Below are 13,648 nucleotides of genomic sequence, written 5' to 3'. Positions count from 1 at the left end.
CGTCCGGTTCATCTCATAAGATCTCTACACCACGTGATGAAGACACGACAAAACAGCACAGTGGCGGAGTTAATGGTAGCCTATAAAACACCGGTGTGTCGCCAGCCGCCCTACATATCCAGCCGTCAGGAACCCCGGCACCGACCATCAACTCCTGCTGTAACTTATGCCGTAGCTGTGGCTCCTGCGATAAACATGCTCCACATACTGCTGGCCAGCACTCCCTCCTGAACCACTTGTGTCACACCACGTCATAAAGGCTTTACTATAATGCTGAACCGACATACACACACACACACACACACACACACACACACACACACACATCTATATATATATATATATATATATATATATATATATATATATATATATATATATATATATATATATATATATATATATATATATATACACACATACGTGTTCCTCTCTGACAACTGAAGCATTAGCTGCCGCCTCACAGTGTCGTGATACACGGCTCGTAGAGAGGTTATATTTCGATGATGAATATTAGGTATATTATGAAGAAGAAAATTCTTGTGAATGGTGTTTTACATAGCTTAGAAGAAAACTCTATATGTTGCTTTCTCTTTTTAATTACTGCAATGATGTTCAGAGTAAATCGAGATTTATTGTCAGCTGAATATTACGATACGTGAAAGTGGAACATCATTTCCATTGAGCATTTTTATCTATATTGAAACTAATTTACAAACTATATTTGTTTCGGAGTCGTATGTAATTTAAAATGTTTCACAGGAAAACAAATTAAGCCTTGCTCTTTAGTGTTTGGTCATTTCTTCAACATTGCACCAGGGCGGTATAGGGTTATGACTGACATACAGTGTCAGATAACAAGATGCGAGGATACTTCTGAGAGAGACTTATTGACGCCTTAAGGTAGTCACGTAGATATAATGACATCCTATTAAAATGTATATACGTAGTGAGGCAGCAACAATACCTGCACCAGTAGGGACGACCTTCACTGGATGACCTACTGTAATTCCCTGGGCCCACAGACTGCTTGAGTGAGTGTGAGTGCGTGGGAGGCGCGCATCGCCACGCACGACAGGCACACTCAACGCACATCTGGTTCAGGGAATGGCTCATATAGACGACTTTTATATCCTGTGCAGTGTTCTCCAGTAAGAGGAGTATTCATTAAGATTTTTGCTGTATTATAATTTTGTTTAATTATATGCTGAACAAGTCACGATATCATAAAATACAATGACTTAGCTTACATTTCTAAAACTGGACTCATGAACTATTCACACTCTTTTTCAACTCTTCCTCCTTCACCCTATTTGCATATACAGTCTAAGAAACAACCATCTTCCCAAGTTTTGGTGAATACACCGCTGAAAAATTGAGCTATCCGACGCACGCATGTGTACCTCGTAAACAGTCGAGTCATCTAGCCCCAGAATCGAGGTAGACCAGCCCCCCAAAATGTATTTACTATACGTGATTAAATCAAGTGTTATAGGTATAGGCTTCAGTTATAATATAATATTATAGGCAAGGGACTCTATTTTACATCACTATCATCTATATTTCTTTATAACAGTTCAAATAATTATTACCTTTCTTCCACAACCTCTCTCTTCCCTTCTTGTTCTTCCCTTATTTTGTTACTTTATTCACTTTCTATAAACTATATTTAACTTTTTACTTTACATCTGAACCATAATATTTTACTACTGATCTTCTTATATTCTATCAATCACACAACTCTACATTTAACCACTTAACGAATGTATATCTTACTCTCTCAAACACACCATTAAACCCTACCACCCTTTCCACTATATAAAGAATCTGGTACAAATTCAGCTAACTAGGAAGAACTTACATGTAAAATACACTGAACTACTTAAGTAACGTAAACATAACAGTACTTGGGTTGAGGTCAGTGTTTATAATTATCACACAAACACCAAGTAAGGAGCAACTGGGAACTATGTTAAGCTCTCCTCGTTCTCTTAATGCTGTCTTAATGATGATGGGTGTGGGGATGAGAACGACTGTGAAGAATGTGATGATAATGGCGGTAATGATGAGAACTGGGAGTATTATTAAATTATTGTTGATCAAAGAAGGTGGTAATAAGTATATACGGTCTATCTATCTATCTATCTATCTGTCTGTCAATCTATCTATCTGTCTGTTTGTTTGTCTGTCTGCCTGTCTGTCTATATCTACCTATATCTATCTATCTATCTATCTATCCAAAGTTGATACTCTAACAGAGACATCTAGTGGTGGTCTACGTCAACAACAAACCTCCGAAAGTGTGATACGGTCTGGCAAAGTTTCCTTGCTGGCCACAAAAGTATTGAAGTGTGGGTAAAGAGTGTCCAGGTGCTCGTTAAAGGTTCAGCAGACGACTAGTAAAATGAGAGTCCAGCTATTACCTTCGAAAATTATGTTGTAAAGTACGTGCAGGCTATTGGGAATTAAAGCAAGATAATGTTTAATATACTAAATAATAACAAATTACTGAAACGAAATTAAGGAATTCTAATAAAGTTGAACCATAAAAACGATGTAGTTTATGTAATGAAGGTGGAAAAGTCCGCCGAAAACTCACTATAAATAAGTACGAACAGACAAAATTTGTCAGACTCAGATCACATAATTCAGTGAACGAACGGCGAAACGTACCTGAGGACTGACAGTGTATAGTACTGAGCTGTGGTATTTCTTGAGTTACACTCGATATACGTAAGGTTGACTTTGCTAATAAGCCCACTGTAAATAACAGAAATATCTTAGCAACGTAGATTTTTATTACGTAACGTTATTTAATGGAAATTTGAGCACTATTTGTGATCCAGTAACATTGGATCACACTACGGCTGACGTCCCTTCAAACTAACATGTGAACACTAGGAATGAAGGTAATGTGCTGGTACCGCAACTGTTCAATTAATCATCTATTACCTATTGATACAGTAGTTTATTTTCATTCAATACATACAGAATTATAAAGTATTGTGTGTAGTTATTAACGTCTAAAAGGTTGCTTTACCTTACCCTTGGTATTACGTTCAGTAGGTAGGCTACCCGCTTACGTTACCAAGTAGAAATCCTAATCTTACGCAATGGTTCCAGGAGCTTAAGTCTTGCGCACCGTAAGTTGAGGAGAGTCTTTATAGGAAAGATATTTTTTAACAATTGTGTGTGACTGTCTCATCCAGGACGCAGTTGAGTATGTGCTGTGATTAGTGCAGTTACTGTTTTTTTATGTTTGTGTATAGTCTGTTTGAGTTTTCGTGTAGGGTCATTGTGATAAACTAAGCCATGGAAGTGAAAAGGTTAATTTATGTTTCTGAGCGATGATTAATGTTCATTTTTTTTATGTGGTTATTTCATTTCATTTTGTGTTTTCATTCATTATTTTCTTCATCTTATTTGTATATTTTGTTATGTTTATTACTTGATAATTGTCGAAAAATTAATTGACTTCTCTACCTCCTTACCTGAGTGGGAGGGTGGGTGGGTGGGTGGGTGAGTGAGTGGGAGGGTGGGTGGGTGGGTGAGTGAGTGGGAGGGTGGGTGGGTGGGTGAGTGAGTGGGAGGGTGGGTGTTTACTTACTTTATACCATTTATATGTTCAACTTAAAAATGTTTCAAAAGTAATGTCGGTAAAAATAAATGGAAGAGAGTAGCGTGTAAAAGTCACATAAATACTTGTGTATCCAGGACGTGAAACATTGGCTGAACATGGCGCAAATAATAGTGGTAATACCTGTACAGTAAACAGTATTTTAGAAATGAACTGATTCTCTGTTACCAAAATAAAGAATAGAACTATATAGGTAATTTTGTCTAAGAAAAACTGTTTCTCTAACTAAGATGGAAGTATGGCTACATTATAAGGTATTACTGAAATTATCAAACCTATAAATACACATAATTGTCAGGTTATACTTCCAAAACTGACAGTACATAGAGATGGAAATAGTAGATCCTTAGGGCAACAGGAGAAATACTCGTATGAAGCCACTCAGTCACCTCGCCACACAATGAATTAGTATGGAACAAATACACAGACACGGCTGAGTATGTAGGATGAAAACAGTGGTATAGGTGAAACAGATATAGTACAATAAATAAAACACGATCGTTATTGATTCTGCTCTCATCTTGGTCAGCTTCTGTCTACCACATTCCTGCAAAAGACGACTGTATAGGGAGTTTATTTATATACTCGTATAGTGATATCTAGTGTCTGATCTACTTTACAATTCGTGTTTAAAGGCCTCAGCTGTTAAACAATAATACAACTTTATGGCATTAACAACGTAAAATAACACTCAAAATGTATCATCCTAAACACTAATTTATTCTTGTCAAGTGTGTAAAATAACTCACTGTAGCGTTTAAAGATCCTAGTTATTAAAGCATTGAAACAACGTATAACAACTACCATCATTATAGTGAGTCACAGCCAAGTGTGAGCCGCCGCCTATGTGACTCCCATTGTTATACAGGCATTTCTGGGACCAGCTCTTAACACAGGCCATCTCGGCAACAATAAGGACGTTTCATGTAATCTGAGTGTCCATTGATGACACTATGACACTGTACAGTTGGCTCCACTCCTGTGTTTACCACTTAGTCTGATGCCCACTTCCTGATTATTTTGATTGCTAATTAATCCATTTACTACGATGTCTTCTCATCAATTTTATTCTGGGTTCCGCCAGTCGAATTTATTCCTCTGAGGAAGTTCCAACTCGTAGTCATGTGGTTAATCAAAACTTCGCTGCTTCTACAAGATATAGATGCAAACAGATCCATAATCCATTTGCTCATAATTGTCCCCTTTTGCAAAGGAACACCTTACTTAGAACATAATTCATCCCCGTTTCATCCTAATGTAACTTTAGCATTTTCATCTGGCTACGTCTGGAGTCTAGACGATTACAGCTCAGATGAGGAACCCCGTCGGTATTGTCAACGCGTTATTCTGTCTGCATTGTAATCTCTCCCAACTGATATACACTTTCCCTCCTCACCCCCAGTTCCCCGTCTCCCCCCCCCCCTACATAAAGACACCTACCCCGACACACTATTATTATTACAATTATTATCAATCATTATTATCATTATTTTACTATTATTATTATTTTAATTATAATTACTGTTATTATTGAATACACACACACACACACCACACACTCACACACACACACACACACACACACGAAAGAGTATCGTCAGGCACAGACTAACAACACTAGGAGTCTGAATGACTCATACATTCATTCTTCCTCTCACCTAGGATGAGGGGCCGCATCTAATGGCGGCAGTCTCGATGCTTGTCCATCATTATTTTGGCTACAAGTCTTATGCCATGATTTAAGTGATCTAATTTGCCTCATTCTGACAATCCCAGCAAAAGGGACATATTAATACAGCTGTCTTTAAGTATACGGAACAAACTTACTAGAAACATTGACATCCCCTCGGTATATCTGGCGGCGATGGTGGTTGTGGTGATGGTGATGGTGGTAGCAGACGTTGTAGGAAGTAATTCATCGTTATAATTCTGTGTAACTAGAACAAGAAGAGGACTGACTGGCACACGTACTCCCGACCCATATTGTCAACCGCAGGAGGTGGGCCCAGGGCGAGGGTGAGTCCCGGGTTGGCTTAGGGCAGTGTTTTTCAAAATTTTTTTACTGCGACCCACAGCCAGAACAACAGTTTGAATTGCGACCCATTAAACCTAAGTGTAATGATATGAAATGAGTAAATCAAAGACAAACACTGTTCTCCTTGCAGTCGCTTCCTAGACTGTGGAGTGTACATTACGATAACCAGGCCTAAATTATGGTGCATTTATTTTTATTTTCTTATTTATTTTCGCGACCCATTTTATTTTTTTTTCTTATTTATTTCGCGACCCACTGAAGGGTCGGGACCCATAGTTTGAAAACCCCTGGCTTAGGGTGTACGGTGAGGGTGTAGGAGCAAGGTCACTCAATAATACTACATTATATTTTTTCAGTATAAATTAACTCAATACAGATTATAATATTTATAGTGATTATTCGGATACCAAAATTGTACAAGACACTTAAAAAATATTCGTAACGTTGTTTCCTGTGTGATGTTATGTTAGGAAAGTCCAATATGTGACGGAGTTATTTTTAATATAGAAAGTGAGATTTAGCGAACATAAGAGAAAAACAATAAGACCTCCCTGGTTTCCAACACCTTCCTGGCTTCCAATACCTCCCTGGCCTCTAACACTTCCCTGGGCTCCAACACCTCCCTGGCTTCCAACACCTCCCTGGCCTCCAACACCTCCCAAACCTCCAACACCTCCCTGGCTTCCAACACTTTTATGGAAGCAACACCTCCCTCTTCCTCCCTATCCCCTCCTCAAGTCATCCCCTAACCTCTCCCCTTCCCATTAACCCACACGTCGTAGGTGACTTGGGCGTGAGTGTGGGTGCCGGTATGCGCACGCGATGAGCTCTCTGACGTCGCGGTGTGTGCGCAACGAGCAGCTCCACGCACAACCCTAGCGCATGTACGCATGGTGATAGGTTATGACCATGAAGTGTGTGTGGTCTCAATTAAATCATCTGTTATATGGACAATACTGTACAGTGATTAATCAAAATGGTGATTTGTTATTTTATTCAAGGAAGAAATGAACTATAGTATAAATGTTTCAAAGATATGACTGTATCAATCATTGTTTACTATTGTTGGGGCTGTAACCTAGTTTAGTTTTCATATTATAATAGAACGTTTGAATTCATTTAGAAGATTACAACCAGTTTTATTCTCAGGCTTCTTTATTAGACAGAAGCTTGAATCGAAGGTTTTCCCATGAGAGTAAGTTTTGATAGTTTTAGACGAGCCTCACGATCAGCAAAGGCGGCAGTGTCAACGATATGCTGGTGGTACTAGTGATGAGTGATGAATGGAGTGTGTGTGTCATGCTGGGGCGTCACTCTCCCACCATCTCTACATGCTACTGAACTTGGCCTTACAAATACTTTTTTTTACTCCTCTGGAATTTTTATTTTATTTAAACTTTTATTATTTATTTTCCTTCAGTTTTACTCATTTATTATTCTATCTCTCCTCTTTATTTTTATTTTTCATTACTTTCTTGTTTTCCTTTACTTATATAATTTTATTTATTTATTTATTTAACTGTGGTAGCTAAACTGAGGAGAGATCAGAGGTGAGGTAATTTGTCTTCAGTGTTAATACCGGATGGAGCTGTTGTCTTTATCTCCGGGTTAGTTACATACACCAGTTTCCTTGTCCTTTTTTTCCCACATGGTTCCCTTTTTCCGCTTTCCTCCGGGTCATGGAGTGGTTACAGCGTTTGTGCCACGCCCTTAACGATGATGCGGGCGATGGGCGGAAGTGATATACGTGCTCACGGTTGTTAGCGTTTGGTGGGTACGTCAGGAAAGTATGACGGGTGGCATCGTAACTGCTGTAATTAGCTTTAATTACCCTACGTGACACTAACTCTCTCTAACGACTTTCACTACAAATAGAGGTGAAATAAAGCTGGCGTGTTGAACATGTGGAAAGCGACATAAGTATCTATGTATTTTCATTTTTGCCAGAAGAGAAATAATCGTAGGCTACAGATACGAAAGTAATGGATTTTTTTCGTAATTCTTAATAGTTGTTGTCTAGTATATGGACCTAATTAGCCTTAGATGTTGAAGCACAAAAATACAGATAAACAATTGTAACTTGCCTAAGACGCCTGATGCCCCCGGGTTTAGGAGCTGTGAGTTGGGGGAGAGGAACAGTCTGACGATGACTGATCACGCCCTATGAGTTAAGGCTCGGTGACCACCCCAGTGAAACGTTAGGTTAATTACACACACACACACACACACCCCACCCTTCTTTTCTCTTCCCTTTCTCTATTCCTCCTCTTTTCTTCCCCCTCTCTTTTTTCCTCTTCCTATTTTCTTTTCCCTCTCCTTTCCCACCATCTTCCCGTTTTCTTCCCGGTTTTCCTATCTCTTCTCCCATTTTCCTTGTTCAACCAACCATATTCCCTCACACTCGCCACTAGTTCTTACAATAACTAAACATAAAATATAAATTAAAAACAGGTATTGTATGATAAGTATATTTTAATGATAGGCTAATATAAACTCCCCCAGCACCAGATACCTATATAAAAACACCATTATATAGTACAGGTATCAATAATACCAAATAAAAAATATATAAACAGGCTTATTATACTGTATCACGATATCACTTATACGGATAAAATATTGTACATTACACTTTATTGTGCGGAGAAATATTGATACATTTTTTTTTTACATTGGAAATTGAGTTCATGTTAACATCTTGTCCTATTTCATTAATAAAAACTCAGATGAGACAATGAACACAGGTAAAGATACAGTTACTCTTGTGATCACCGTCATCAGCCTTAATTGTCATACAGACTAACAGGTGCTGGGTGGAGGTGTAAGAAGTGCAAAGAGGAACGCGGAAATACTAACACGACGGAAGTGAGAAAACAAACTGGTATAAGAGAAATAAAGGAACACTTGACACCACTAACACACAAAGAAATACAAACAATCAGAAAGTTTACAATCACAGAGGCGAACAATAATAGAGCATGACATAAATTTGTAAGATGGATGAGTATTTGAGGTCGATTATAGTGAGGAGGAGATAATAAACTTTGATGGGGTATTATTAAAACATTCATAATATACAATGTTATTCTACTTAATGATTAAGGTAAAGATTCTCATTTGACGAGATATGATATTAGCAGGTGATGAAGATATATTTATGACGTGAGACAGGTTACTTATGTTTTTACATCTGTTTTAAGAAGAAAGATTAAGAGAAAACAAAACATAGATAGTGTGAGAAAGAGAAAGAGAGATAATGGAGATAATTGAAGTGTAATACAATCTATCCATTACTTTTCAAGATAAGTTAAAGACGAAACAGAACTAAAGAAATGCTTGAAGGAACAGCTTACATGCACGTATATACTGAGCGAAATCCTCCACCTCTCCTGACCTCGTGACCCCGTGTGATCTGTGCCTGCCACTTCCCTCCCCGGGGTGACTAAACCCACAAGTTTCTCAACATCGATAACACCCGGTAGTCTTGAAACCCCTTTACAACCGACTCCCTGGGAACTTCTATTAGACAAGACACGATATGAATCACACTAGCTCGATATTACGATTGTGATGGCAGCTTAACCCAGCGTATTGCATGTAACCTGTGAGGCTTCTTGGTTTCATGGTAAAATTAATGTGTTTCACGTTCACAGCGTAGAGTATAGGATCCCCCTGTATGTTAATTACACAGATGACGTTATTATTATTCACCGACAGAAGTAACGTCGTAATGGGAGGCGTCACAACAATATTAAACAAACGACAACAGCACAATAACAGTTACCAATTTATTTTTCTGTACACTGTGAATGACTTCCTTGTGTTTTTTCTGACAGGATTATAGACTCGCTTAGATTGCTTCCGAGGTTTGTATCACGGTGTCATTTCCTGTCGTACAGTCGTTTTAACTCACATGCCCTAAAACTATGAATGAACTGAGTCACTTAGCGTCGGTTAAGGCTTCCCATCATGTATTTATTTATTATCACAGTCTGACTGCTCCGTGGACTTCCTATTCTGCACATTACCTACTCTTGACTTCAGTTGTCCAGAATTGAACCACTGAGACGAGTTTCTCATACCTTTTAAACAACTTTATCTAGAAATACAACATTCTTCTTTGGCTCTGAGAATCAGTAACTGCGAGTGTCATAAACACCAATACTGATCACAAGGTCTTGATATAACATTTATTTAACTTAAGATCGAGTAGGTTAGTAGTAATGTGACATCTGTGTGAATTTGTTCTTGCCGGGGAGCACATCTGCAATGGTGTACATTCTAAGTAGGGACTCCTCTACACTCAGGCAAACTATTCGGGAGAAAAATTTTAATCTAAAATTTTATATACAGTATATTCTTTTTTTTTTAAGAATAGACACGAGATCATTAGCAATCTCTTGTATTTATCCAAAGTGAAAGAAACTAATGGGTTGACCGAGAGGTTTATGTGATAATAATTTTCAACAAAAATTAGTATTAAACTGCTCAGGGCCAGTTCTCTTCACGAGGATATCTTGAAGCAAGTTTCTTTCTTTCATTTGTTTACATTATTTCTCGTGTTATTAAGTTTCATGGACGAATTTATTTGAACACTTTAATACGAATTTTCAAGTGGAAAGAATTTCAGGAGAGAAAATGAAATTAACTTTATGACCACAAGGAAGGTTATATACAAGACATAATTCCACAGGCCTTAGAGGTGAACGATAATCCAGAATCAGTTCATTCTCTCTTCTTTATATTATTTATACAGTCTCGTTTATCCTATCTTTCTCAATTTATTTTCTTACGTGGTTCCTCATATTCCCTCTCTCCCCTCTCCCTCTATTTCCTCCCTTTACTCACATATTCCGTATCTTTCTATTTCTTCCTTTCTCCTCCCCATTGATCCCTCCTATCTTCCTGTTCCATCCCTCTTCTACCTCTTCTCTCTCACTGATCCCCAAGTCATGCCTCACCTTGTTCCTCACTTCCTCCTCCTTCTCTCCCAGCCACATAACCTCCTCCCTCCCTCTGTTTCCTCCATTACTATCTCTCTATCTCTCCCTCCCTCTTTTCCTCCCTGCTCACATTCTTTCTTCCCCTCTCCCATTATTCCTCCCCCCACTCTTTCCCTCTCTGCTTCCCACCCTCCATCTTTTTCTCTATCCCGTGTTTCCTTTCTCCACCTGTTCCCTCATCCTCTCTTCCTCCTTCCCTTTTCCATCTATTCTTTTTCATATTTTCCCCTTCTTGTTCCCTCCATCTTAACCCTCACTCCTGGCTTACTTCCCCCTCCTTCCCTCCCTCCTCTATCTGCTCCACCATCCATATCTCCCTCCCATCTTCCCCCCCACTTCTCCCTCTCTCTTACCCCACTCCCTCCCTCTCACCTCCCCTACCTCCCTACGCCACACATGAAGGATCAAGATGATGACGTCCAGGAGAAAAATAAGTACTTGATTCGCCATGAAAAGAGAGGCGCCACCCAGATACCTCTGTGATGATGACGCTGTTGTGTTGTCTCCGTTCCACGCCATAGCATTACCACTCCCTTTGTCCACGCCTCCATCCACGCCATAGCATTACCACGCCCTCTGTCCACGCCATAACATTTGCACGCCCTCTGTCCACGCCATATCATTTACCACACCCACTCCTGTCCACGTCATAGCATTACCACGCCTTACCTCTGTCGTCATAGCATTACCACGCCCTCTGTCCACGTCATAACATTACCACGCCCTCTGTCTACGCCATAACATTACCACGCCCTGTGTCTACGCCATAGCATTACCACTCCCTCTGTCTGCGCCATAACATTTACCGCCCTGTGTCTACTGCCATAGCATTACCACTCCCTCTGTCACGTCATAACATTACCACGCCCTCTGTCTACGCCGTAACATTACCACTCCCTCTGTCACGCCATAACATTACCACGCCCTGTGTCTACGCCATAGCATTACCACTCCCTCTGTCACGTCATAACTTACCACGCCCTCTGTCCACGTCATAACGAACACCACGCCCTCTGTCCACGCCATAACGTACCCACTCCCTCTGTCTACGCCATAGCATTACCACTCCCTCTGTCACGTCATAACATTACCACGCCCTCTGTCCACGCCATAACATTACCACTCCTCTGTCCACGTCATAACATTACCACGCCCTCTGTCCACGTCATAACATTACCACGCCTGTGTCTACGCCATATATTACCACCACTCCTCTGTCCACGTCATAACATTACCACGCCTCTGTCTACGCCATAACATTACCACTCCCTCTGTCTACGCCATAACATTACCACGCGCCCTGTGTCTACGCCATAGCATTACCACTCCCTCTGTCCACGTCATAACGCATTACCACGCCCTCTGTCGTCATAACATTACCACGCCTGTGTCTACGCCATAGCATTACCACGCCCTGTGTCTACGTCATAACATTACCACGCCCTGTGTCCTACGCCGCGGTACACTCCCTCTGTCACGTCATAACATTACCACTCTCCTGTCCACGTCACTTAACATTACCGCCGCCCTCTGTCCACGTCTTAACATTACCACGCCCTCTGTCCGCCATAACATTACCACTCCCTCTGTCTGCGCCATAACATTACCACGCCCTGTGTCTACGCCATAGCATTACCACTCCCTCTGTCCACGTCATAACATTACCACGCCCTCTGTCTACGCCATAACATTACCACTCCCTCTGTCTACGCCATAACATTACCACGACCTCTGTCACGTCATAACATTACCACGCCCTGTGTCTACGTCCATAACATTACCACTCCCTCTGTCACGTCATAACATTACCACTCCCTCTGTATCCATCACTAACATTACCACGCCACTCTGTCCACGTCTTAACATTACCACGCCCTCTGTCACGCCATTATATTACCACTCCTCTGTCTACGCCATAGCATTACCGCCCTGTGTGTGTCTGCGCCATAGCATTACCACTCCTCTGTCACGTCATAACATTACCACGCCCTCTGTCTACGCCATATGCATTACCACTCCCTCTGTCTACGCCATAACATTACCACGACCTCTGTCACGTCATAACATTACCTGCACGCCCACCTGTGTCTGCGTCATAACATTACCACTCCCTCTGTCCACGTCATAGCATTACCACTCCTCTGTCACGTCATAACATTACCACGCCACTCTGTCCACGCCATAACATTACCACTCCCTCTGTCTACGCCGCCAACATTACCACGCCTGTGTCTACGCCATAGCATTACCACTCCTCCTGTCCCGTCATAACATTACCGCCCTCTGTCCACGTCATAACATTACCCACGCCCCTCTGTCCACGTCATAACATTACCGCGCCTCTGTCTACGCCATAACATTACCACGCCCTGTGTCTACGCCATAGCATTACCACTCCCTCTGTCTACGCCATAACATTACCACGCCCTGTGTCTACGCCATAGCATTACCACTCCCTCTGTCCACGTCATAACATTACCACGCCCTCTGTCCACGCCATAACATTACCACGCCCTCTGTCTACGCCATAACATTACCACGCCCTGTGTCTACGCCATAGCATTACCACTCCCTCTGTCCACGTCATAACATTACCACGCCCTCTGTCCACGTCATAACATTACCACGCCCTCTGTCCACGCCATAACATTACCACGCCCTGTGTCTACGCCATAGCATTACCACTCCCTCTGTCCACGTCATAACATTACCACGCCCTGTGTCTACGCCATAGCATTACCACTCCCTCTGTCCACGTCATATCATTACCACGCCCTTTGTTCGTGTTACAGGATCGCCTAAAACATGATCCACGCCACAAAAACACTGCCTACTGTGATGAAGCACCTAGGCTACAAGGATTGATGGCTATAGATGCGCTCCACAGGCCAATGGTCTTTAAATTGATAGCTCTTGTCATGATCTTTCCACTTTCTCTTAATTTCTAGAGAAAATAGTTAGCCATTCAGGAGG

Source organism: Homarus americanus, unplaced genomic scaffold (genome assembly GCF_018991925.1).
Source record: "Homarus americanus isolate GMGI-L3 unplaced genomic scaffold, GMGI_Hamer_2.0 scaffold18703, whole genome shotgun sequence".
Taxonomy (NCBI): Eukaryota; Metazoa; Arthropoda; class Malacostraca; order Decapoda; family Nephropidae; genus Homarus; species Homarus americanus.
Note: the sequence above shows the minus strand (reverse complement) of the source record.